The sequence below is a fragment of the Eubalaena glacialis genome, chromosome X (assembly GCF_028564815.1).
Source record: "Eubalaena glacialis isolate mEubGla1 chromosome X, mEubGla1.1.hap2.+ XY, whole genome shotgun sequence".
In the NCBI taxonomy this organism is placed as follows: Eukaryota; Metazoa; Chordata; class Mammalia; order Artiodactyla; family Balaenidae; genus Eubalaena; species Eubalaena glacialis.
Genome location: NC_083736.1, coordinates 61,852,046 through 61,863,291, shown reverse-complemented (window position 1 = coordinate 61,863,291; position 11,246 = coordinate 61,852,046).

Sequence of the window (11,246 nt, the reverse complement as noted above, 5' to 3'; positions counted from 1 at the left end):
CATTCCTTTTTACTGCTGAGTATTATTACATTGCATGGATGTACTACAGTTTATCAGTACATATTAGATATTATTATCCTTCCAGACCTTTTTCATGCATTTACAGACATATATATTTACATGTATGTGGCACACATAGAGATTTGTCATACAAATCCCCCTTTGATAGAACTTGCTTCTGGCAGCATATTTGACTGACAGCTCCAGCTGCAGCACCTTTGGATCCAATGCAGCATGAAAACTGAAACCATGCTTCTTCCAGGCTGCTCTAAGCCAAAGATTGCCATGATAGAGATACTAGAGGTGAGCCAGTCCTGTTTGATGTGTGATCTCTCTAACAGACAAGTTTTGCTCAGGGACTTGCCATTGGTCTGGCCAAGACTTTCTCGTATTTTCATTCTCTCTCTCCTTTTACACTTGCCAGACCTGCATAAAGTCTGAAGGCTGTCCCTGACTATTACTGATACATCTACCTTTATCCTTCACAGGAGTTTCCCTAAATGAATCTCTTGCACATCTAATCGTTTCTTGGCATCTGCTTCTATGAGGACCTGAATGAACACAATCTACAAATATAATCTTTGGTTCTGTGGGGTTTTTTTAAAAAAACATAAATGGTGTCATGGTGTACATATTGTTCTATAACTTGGCTTTTCAATCAAAAATATGTTTTTGAATGTTTTCCAAGTTAGTATCTCCTCCTTTTTAACTCTTGCATGATATTCCTTGCTACAGATATGCCATAGTTTATTTTGCCATTTCAGTATGATTGTTTCTAGATTTTCCCTATTATATACAATAGTGAAACCAACATTTTTGTACATGCTTCTTATACATGCTTCTTTATGTACAAATATTTCTCTTTTAGTCATTTAGAAGTGGCATTACTTCATTAAATGGTACATAAAATTTTTATTTTAATGGACACTACCTGCCTTCCAAAAAGGCCTGTATGAATTTATATTTTCATCAACAATGCATGAGAGTATTTTTTCATACACCTTCATCAGTATTTTATATTATCATTATTTAAAATTTTTGCCATTTTGATGGGCAAATAGGTCTCATTTTAATTAGATTAGAATGGCCAATATTATAAGTGACACTTGAGCATCATTTCATATGTTTATTGGCCATTTGGATTCCCTGTTCTGTGAATTGCTTATCTTCTTTCTCCATTTCCAAATGGATTGTTTCTCTTTTCTGTTTTGGTTTGTAAGTGTTCTTTTTATATTACAGATATTAATTCTGTGGAAATATTTTTTCCAAATCTATCACGTTTTATTTTGTTTATGTTGTTTTTTGTTGTAAAAAGTTTTTGCATTTTGATATTGTCAGATTAAGAAATCTCTTCCTTTAAAGTTTTGTACTTTATATCTTATATAAAAAGAAGTTTCATACTCCAAATTTACAAATATTTGCTAAAATAAATAATTGTTTTCCACATTATTTAGTTAATGTGAAATTTACTTTTGTAACTAATATCAGATAGGGATCTTTCTTTTTTCCAATAATATGACCAATTGTTCCCAATCTATCTATTAAATTCAACCATCATTTCCACACTAATATGAAATACCATCTTTGTCATATATCACTTCATATCTTTATCTATGTTTATAGCTATATATCTATAGTCTGTTCCTAGGCTCCATTTTGTTCCATTGATTTGTCTCTTCTTGTGCTGATTATACTTTTTCAATAATTATAGCTTCATAACACGTTTTGATATCTGGTGGGGAAATTTTTTCTTTGTTACTTTATTTTCAATAATATTTTAGCTATATAGGTGCATTTCTTCTTCAAAATAAATTTTAAAATGAGGTTTTTAATTTCTGTTTAAATGAAACATATTAGATTTCATTAAGATCCCTTTGAATTTACAGAGCAATTTTGAGAGAATGGTCATCTCTTTAATATTGAGTCTTTTTGTCTATGAAATGGACATGTCTCTCCACTTATGTTTTTTATATTCTTAAGTAATGTTTCATTGGTTTTTATTCCATATATGTCTTACACATTTCTGGTTAGGTTTATTCCTAGATATTTTGTAGTTTTGGTTGGCATTATAATCATTATATATTTTTTCTGTCACATTTTCTGATTGGTAACTACTGATGTATGTTTATTTTGTATCTGAACTCTATTATTACACTGTGGCTGATCAGGTCTATGTTATGCAGTTTCTTAAACCCTCACATATTCCTCACATACTTGGGTGAGTGATGTTCTATCAGTCAACTGGCAGGTCAAAATCCTGACTCAGCTCCTTTTAGCCCTCTTCTGTAGTAGGCTGGATCCAATTCTCTTTCCTGTGTAAAGAAAACTGAATTTCTGTTTTTTCTGAGAATGGTCAATGGCCAATAGCATCCTCTTCCTACCCTCATTCATGTAGCACTTTACCCCCACTGGATCCCTTTAGATCCCAATGTTTATTATGTTTACATGGACGCTCACTGCCTTGGATTTTTCAGTGCTGGTCTTTTTCTGGGAAGTAGATGCCTACTGCTGCTATTGTTTTATGTTCTCTGTCTCATCCTTATCTGGAATACTCTCAGCTCATTCCATCATGCTGTATGTCTAAAGTCTTTGACACAAAATAGATGCTCTGGAAGTGTTGGTTCTCTTCATATTAAAAAATAAAGTAAAATATAATCCTAAACAGCACTCAAGTACCCAAATGAAGCAGATTTCCTAGTTTCCTGTCTTATAGGACCTCCACATTATGTGAAGAGTAATAATGGCATTCTCTAACCCCTTGGGGGAGTCCAAAGTTTCTCTTATTTCTCTCTTTTTTTTTTACCAAAGAGACTACAGCAAAATAGACTCATTTAGGACACAAAAATATTCAGGAAATCAAGGACATATGAATTAACCAGAGACTCTTTCTTTGGGCTCAGTGTTCAGGGGCCGAACTAGCAGTTAGAGCAATAAGATCCAGAAGACCACAATCTCTGTAAGATTCTGAGGGCCTTCTGAGGGAGAAGGGCATAGGACAGGCTTCTCAGCCCTGTATCTGGTCCCTGACAGCCCAATCTGATTCAGCCTGACCTTGGTGATAGGAAGCAACACTGGGGTTTGGGTGTAGACCCCTGACATGGAATAAAAACTCTATGTTGTCCTAAAGTGTCTGTCTGTCCTCTGAGCATTATGTTCTTTGGGGATTTAGTATGATGGCCTGCAGCTGTTCAAGAATCAGAGCTTTAGAGTCCCAGCCAACATCTCTTCCCATCAGAGACACAACTAGAGTCAGAGCCAGTATCTCTTCTGATTGTTGGCAGATGTGGGCAGATATTCATTTTATTTTTAGTGTTCAACTCGAAGTTCTGAAATGTGAAATGTGTTCACTGTAGCTTGGAAAGGGTCACAGATATTGAGAGCCCAGCTCTTCAGATCCCAGCCCAGTTCATAATAAGCCCCCCAACCCCACACTTACTCTTACCTGTGATTCTCCACTGCCTATGGACAGATGTTCAAGATGTTGCCTGAATCTCTGGGTAAATTCTATTCCAGGTCTCTCCATCACTGTGCTCCATATGTCCACTAACTCTTCCATTACTAACTGCTGGATATTTTGGAATCAGCTGATCATTTGGATCAACACCTGTTGCTGTTCTCTGTATTTTCTGGGTATCCTGTACTCTGAAGAACTAGACTTTCTGTTAGTACCTGCCAGAGAGAGGGAGAAAGCAAAAAGAATGGAATTTGAGTTAGATTGACCTCAGTTTAATTATTTGTTCTGTTATTTCAAAAATATATATTTTATGGGTTTTGGATATGTTTACCTTATGGGAAATTTTTTAAAGTACAGAAAAGTACAAGAAAAATAGAACAAACATCTCTTTATTAATCATGCAGAATTGGCAATTAATATTTAAATAATTAATGTTACTATTTTCCATTTTATCATATTTGTTTCAAGTGTTTTCTGTTTAAAGAAGTATATGATTATAGGTAAAATTGAACCTCCCTTTCTTCCTATCCTCATTCCCATTTCACTCCTTTCCTCCCTAGAAGTAGCTGTGATCATTAGTTTAATGCATGCTTTCCTGGTTTTTTTTTTTTTTTACATTTTTCTATATTTACAGCTATGTATCCATGAACAATATATGGTAATGTTTTGTGTGTGCTTTAGAAATGTACATCAATGATATTATATTATATTATATTATATTATATTATATTATATTATATTATATTATATTATATTATAGAGATCAACTGATATTGATGTGTTTTATGTTGACTGGTTATATGTGTTTAAAAATGTATAATGCGTTTCTTATTCTATATAGTCTATCAAGTACATATACCACATCTATAAATGAACATTTAGGTTTTCTCCAAATTTTCTCTAATACAAATGTTACTGCAATAAACATCCTTGTACATGTGTCCCTCTGTACAAAAATTAGCTAGGGATTAAAGAAATACAATCACTGGGTCCTAAGGTATGTTGATTTTCAATTTTTCCATCTACAGTCAAATGGATTTCTTAAGTGATTATAGCAGTTTTCACCTCCACCAGGAGTGTATGAAAGTTTCTATTTCCTCACATTCTTGCCAACACTTAAAATGATAGTCTTTACAATTTTTGTCTATCTAATAAGTGAGAAGTAAATCTTACTGTTTTAATTTGTATTTTCCTGACCACTAATGTGGTTGAATATTTTCTCATATGTTCATTAGACATACAGTTTTATCTTCTGTGAAGTGTTGATTCATTTCCTTTGGTGACTTATTTCACTTTTTGAAAAGTCGATGAACAGAGGAAAAAAAAATAACATGGCATACAATGATATACAATTAAAAGTAATTCTGACTTCTCCATCTAACCCCAGTCACCCAGTTCCCCTTTCTTGATGCAACTGTTACCAGATTTTGTGTATCCTTCCAGAGATCTATGTATTCACACACATACACAATATTTTTTTCTTTACAAATATTAACTTAATTTTACATTTTTCTATACCTTGTAATTTTAACTTAATATATCTTGAAACTCTTTCCGTGTAAGGCTGCCTTGTGTTTTTTAAATTTAATTTTATTTTTGTAAACTAATTTTTATTGGAGTATAGTTGATTTACAATGTTGTGTCAGTTTCTGCTGTACAACAAAGTGAATTAGTTATACATATACATACATCCACCCTTTTCAAGATTCTATTCCCATATAGGTCAATATGGAGTACTGAGTAGAGTTCCCTGTGCTGTACAGTAGGTTCTTAATAGTTATCTGTTTTATATAAAGTAGTGTGTATATGTCAATCCCAATCTCCCAATCTATCCCTCTGCCCTTTTCCCCCTTGGTAACCATAAGTTTGTTTTCTACATCTGTGACTCTATTTCTGTTTTGTAAATAGGTACGTTTGTACAATTTTTCAGACTCCACATATAAGCGATATCATATGATATTTGTCTTTCCCTCTCTGACTTTCTTCATGCAGTATGACAATCTCTAGATCCATCCATGTCTCTGCAAATGGCATTACATTGCTCTTTTTATGGCTGAGTAGTATTCCATTGTATATATGTGCCACATTTCTTTATCTATTCCTCTGATGATGGACATTTAGGTTGCTTCCATGTCCTGGCTACTGTAAATAGTGTTGCAATGAACATTGGGGTGCACATATCTTTTTGAATTATGGTTTTCTCTGGGTATATGCCCAGGAGTGGAATTGCTGGATCATATGGTAGCTCTATTTTTAGTTTTTCTTTTAAGGAACCTCCATACTGTTCTCCATAGTGGCTGTGTCAATTTACATTCCCACCAAAAGTGCAAGAAGGTTCCCTTTTCTCCACACCCCCTTCAGCATTTATTGTTTTTGTAGACTTTTTGATGATGGCCATCCTGACCAGTGTGAGGTGATACCTCATTGTAGTTTTGATTTGTATTTCTTTGATAATTAGTGATGTTGAACATCTTTTTATGTGCCTACTGGCCACTTGTATGTCTGCTTTGGGGAAATGTCTATTGAGATATTCCACCCATTTTCTGATTGGGTTGTTTGTTTTTTTGATATTGGGCTGCATGAGCTCTTTGTATATTTTGGAGATTAATCCCTTGTCAGTCACTTCATTGGCAAATATTTTCTCCCATTCTGTGGTTTGTCTTTTCATTTTGTTTATGGTTTCCTTTGTTGTGCAAAAGCTTTTAAATTTAATTAGGTCCTATTTGTTTATTTTTGTTTTTATTTGCTTTACTCTAGGAGGTGGATCAAAAAAGCCCTTGTACTTTTATAGCTGTTGCATTGTATTTTACTGTATACTGTGAAGGCATTTTTAACTGATTCTTCAACTAATAGATAATTTTGAGGAATGTTTATGTGATAATTAATAATGTACTTGAACACATAAAACAAAATTTCAGTAGAGATAAAAACTAAGACCTGGAATAGCCAAAGGAATCTTGAGAAAGAAAACGAGCTGGAGGAATCAGGCCTCCCGACTATACTACAAATTCCGACTATACTACAAAGCTACAGTCCTCAAAACAGTATGGTACTGGCACAAAAACAGAAATATAGATCAATGGAACAGGGTAGAAAGTCCAGGGATAAACCCATGCACCTATGGTTACCTAGTCTATGACAAAGGAGGGAAGAATATACAATGGAGAAAAGACAGACACCATACACAAAAATAAACTCAAAATGGATTAAAGACCTAAATGTAAGACCGGACATTATAAAACTCTTAGAGGAAAACATAAGAAGAACACTCCTCAACATAAATCGCAGCAAGATCTTTTACGACCCACCTCCTAGGGTAATGAAAATAAAAACAGAAAAAAATTGGACGTAATTAAACTTAAAAGCTTTTGCACAGCAAAGGAAACCATAAACAAAACAAAAAGACAATCCTCAGAATGGGAGAAAATATTTGCAAATGAAGAGGCTGACAAGGGATTAATCTCCAGAATATACAAACAGCTCATGCAGCTCAATATCAAAACAACAAGCAACCCAATCAAAAAATGGGAAGAAGATCTAAATAGACATTTCTCCAAAGAAGACATACAGATGGCCAAAAGGCACATGAAAAGATGCTCAACATCACTAATTATTAGAGAAATGCAAATCAAAACTACAAGGAGGTATTACCTCACACTGGTCAGAATGCCTATCATCAAAAAATCTACAAATGACAAATGCTGGAGAGGGTGTGGAGAAAAAGGAACACTTTTGCACTGTTGGTGAGAATGTAAATTTATACAGCCACTATGGAGAACAGTATGGAGGTTCCTTAAAATACTAGAAATAGAACTACCACATGACCCATCAATCCCACTACTGGGCATATACCTTGAGAAAACCATAATTCAAAAAGAGTCATGTACCACAATGTTCACTGCAGCACTATTTACATTAGCCAGGACATGGAAACAACCTAGGTGTCCATCAACAGATGAATGGATAAAGAAGATGTGGCACATATATACAATGGAATATTACTCAGCCATAAAACGAAACGAAATTGAGTTATGAGTAGCGAGGTGGATGGACCTAGAGTCTGTCATACAGAGTGAAGTACGTCAGAAAGAGAAAAACAAATACTGTATGCTAACACATATATATGGAATCTAAAAAAGAAAAAAAAATTGTTCTGAAGAACCTAGGGGCAGGACAGGAATAAAGATTCAGACGTAGAGAATGGACTTGAGGACATGGGGAGGGGGAAGGGTAAGCTGGGACAAAGTGAGAGAGTAGAATTGACACGTATACACTACCAAACGTAAAATAGATAGCTAGTGGGAAGCAGCTACATAGCACAGGGAGATCAGCTTGGTGCTTTGTGACCACCTAGAGGGGTGGGATAGGGAGGGTGGGAGGGAGATGCAAAAGGGAGGGGATATGGGGATATATGTATACATATAGCTGATACACTTTGTTATACAGCAGAAACTAACACAATATTGTAAAGCAATTATACTCCAATAAAGATGTTAAAAAATAAAAGACACATGCACCCCAATGTTTATTGCAGCAGTATTTACAATAGCCAGGAAATGGAAGCAACCTAAATGTAGAAGATGTGGTACATATATACAATGGAATATTACTCAGCCATAAAAAGGAACAAAATTGAGTCATTTGTAGAGACGTGTGTGGACCAAGAGACTGTCATACAAAGTGGAGTAAGTCAGAAAGACAAAAACATATATGGTATATTAACACATATATTTGGAATCTAGAAAAATGGTACAGATGAACCTCTTTGCAAAGCAGAAAGAAAGACACAGACGTAGAGAAAAGGTATGGACACCAAGGGGGGAATTGGGAGATTGGCATTGACATATATACACTACTATGTCTAAAATAGGTAATTAATGAGAATCTGCTGTATAGCCCAGCGAAGTCTACTCAGTGCTCTGTGGTGACCTAAATGGGAAGGAAATCCAAAAATAAGGGATATATGTATATATATAGCTGATTTATTTTTCTGTACAGCAGAAAGTAACACAACATGGTAAAGCAACTATACCCCAATTAAAAAAAGAATAATGAGAACATTAGGTTAGAGAGGTTAATTAACTTATCCCACATTGCAAGCCTAGTAAGTGGTATAGAGCTGAATTTAGATCAGGCAATCTGCCTTCAATGATGATACTCACAATACCCACTCCGAGAGTTCTTAGTGTGTGTGTGTGTTTGTGTGTGCAATTATACTGAAATGTAGTTATCAAAATGTGCTATGAGGACACACAGTTTGGGGTTTAACTGATTCCGCAGGAATGGGCTCTACCACCAGAAATGCCCAAGTATAGCTAGATATACGTTCTACAGCTTCAGGGATATCTTAGCCAGGTGAAATATCTAAATTGATGCTATAATTTTATGGTTCCAATTTTAACAATTTCCTGAACAGTACCATATCTTCACACAAACAGTTCTCATATTTTCATAAATCTATCATATCTCCACATAAACAATTCCCTTATATTTTCATAAATCTGCACAAAGTCTTTCTATAGTTGAAACATTTAATAATGTACTATGTATAAAGTAAATAGATAATTGTCACCATTCATTCCCCAGTTAATATTTTTAGTAAATCCAGGTATATAAGAATAAAAAAAGAAGAAATACAAATTTTAATATAATTCAGTTTTTGACGGGTCAAGCAGCCAAATGTTATTAAGGCTACAAGGCTTTGTAATTACTAATAACCAGATATTGAAATTTTTACCCCATCAATAGAGACCAAATCTTATTTTCCACCACTCTTTGAACATTCACAAAAATTTTACAAATATGAAGTTTCAAAATTTTCAGAGCAAGTCTGAAAGGTTTTGAAATAACTAACAAATTTGATTTAATTTAAATATAGAATAAGTTTACAATATTTAGTTTACCATTCATTTTTTAAAAATTTTTATTGAAGTATAGTTGATTTACAATGTTGTGTTAGTTTCTTCTGTACAGCAAAGTGAACCAGTTATACATAAACATATTCCACTCTTTTTTTTAGATTCTTTTCCCATATAGTAGTTTACCATTCATGAACATGTTCTATCTCTCCATTTACTTAGGTCATCTCTAGGCGATCACAGTTTTCTCTATAAGAACCATAAGTATTTCTTATACTTATTTCTAAGTACTTTATTTTTATGTTGTTATTGTGATTTTAAGTTATGTTACTCTTTTTTTGTTTTTAATTTGCAATAACGGTTTTTAGGAAAGCGATTATCTTTTACATTTTGTGGCTATATATTGAATATTTTCTTAAGATGATAGTTGTTCCTCTTAGAACACATCTTTATTCTTTTTGAATCTGTTTATCTCTTATTTGTTTTACTGTGATATTTTATCAGCTAAAACCTGTGGAATAATGTTGTCTATTAGTGGTGATATTGGACATCTTGGTCTTCCTGACATTAGTGGATATACTTCTGATGTTTCACCACTAAGATTTATATTTTTTGTAGGTTTACTTGGATATTCTTTCCAGGCTTTGATGAAAATGATTTTATTATTTCAACTTTATGCTTCATATGTCCTACAAGTTTCTTGAACAACATTTTTTCAACTTATGGAAGTTCTGTTATAATGTTAGATTGCCAAGATTTTTTTCTGTGAAATAATGGATGTGAGATTTTTATCAACCACATTTTCCACATCTGTTGAGATGATCATATGATATTTTCTCCTTTAATCTGTTATACATAGACTTCCTCATTTTCTGTCCTTGTATTGCTGAGATAAACCTCACTTAGTTATGCTCTATTATACTCTTAATATGCTGCTGGACGTAATTTGAAAATATTTTATTTAGATTTTTTTCCATTTGTGTTAATAAGCAGCAGTATAGCATATTGGTTAGAAATATGGACTCTGTAGTCAAAATATCTGAATTTGAATTATGGTTTAATCATTTATTAGTCCTGTGATCTTGGACAAATTACTTATTTCCTTTCCTCATTTGTAAAATTGGGATAATAATAGTACTTATTCTGTATGGTTATTAAGAAGATTAAATGTATTCATATATGTTCTAGTTATCTCTTACTGTGTAACAAATCCAATATGTATATGTCTGCATTGGTTAAAACCTATTTAAGTGCCAATTTGTGTTCCTGTTATCTTTTTTTTTTAACATCTTTATTGGAGTATAACTGCTTTACAATGGTGTGTTAGTTTCTGCTTTATAACAAAGTGAATCAGTTATACATATACATATGTTCGCATATCTCTTCCTTCTTGCATCTCCCTCCCTCCCACCCCTCTAGGTGGTCACAAAGCACCGAGCTGATCTCCCTGTGCTATGCGGCTGCTTCCCACTAGCTATCTATTTTACATTTGGTAGTGTATATATGTCCATGCCACTCTCTCACTTTGTCACAGCTTACCCTTCCCCCTCCCCATATCCTCAAGTCCATGCTCTAGTAGGTCTGTGTCTTTATTCCCGTCTTACCCCTAGGTACTTCATGACCTTTTTTTTTTTTTCTTAGACTCCATATATATGTGTTAGCATATGGTATTTGTTTTCTCTTTCTGACTTACTTCACTTTGTATGACAGATTCTAGGTCCATCCACCTCACTACAAATAACTCAATTTCGTTTCTTTTTATGGTTGAGTAATATTCCATTGTATATATGTGCCACATCTTCTTTATCCATTCATCTGTTGATGGACACTTAGGTTGCTTCCATGTCCTGGCTATTGTAAATAGAGCTGCAATGAACATTTTCATACATGACCCTTTATAAATTATGGTTTTCTCAGGGTATATGCCCAGTAGT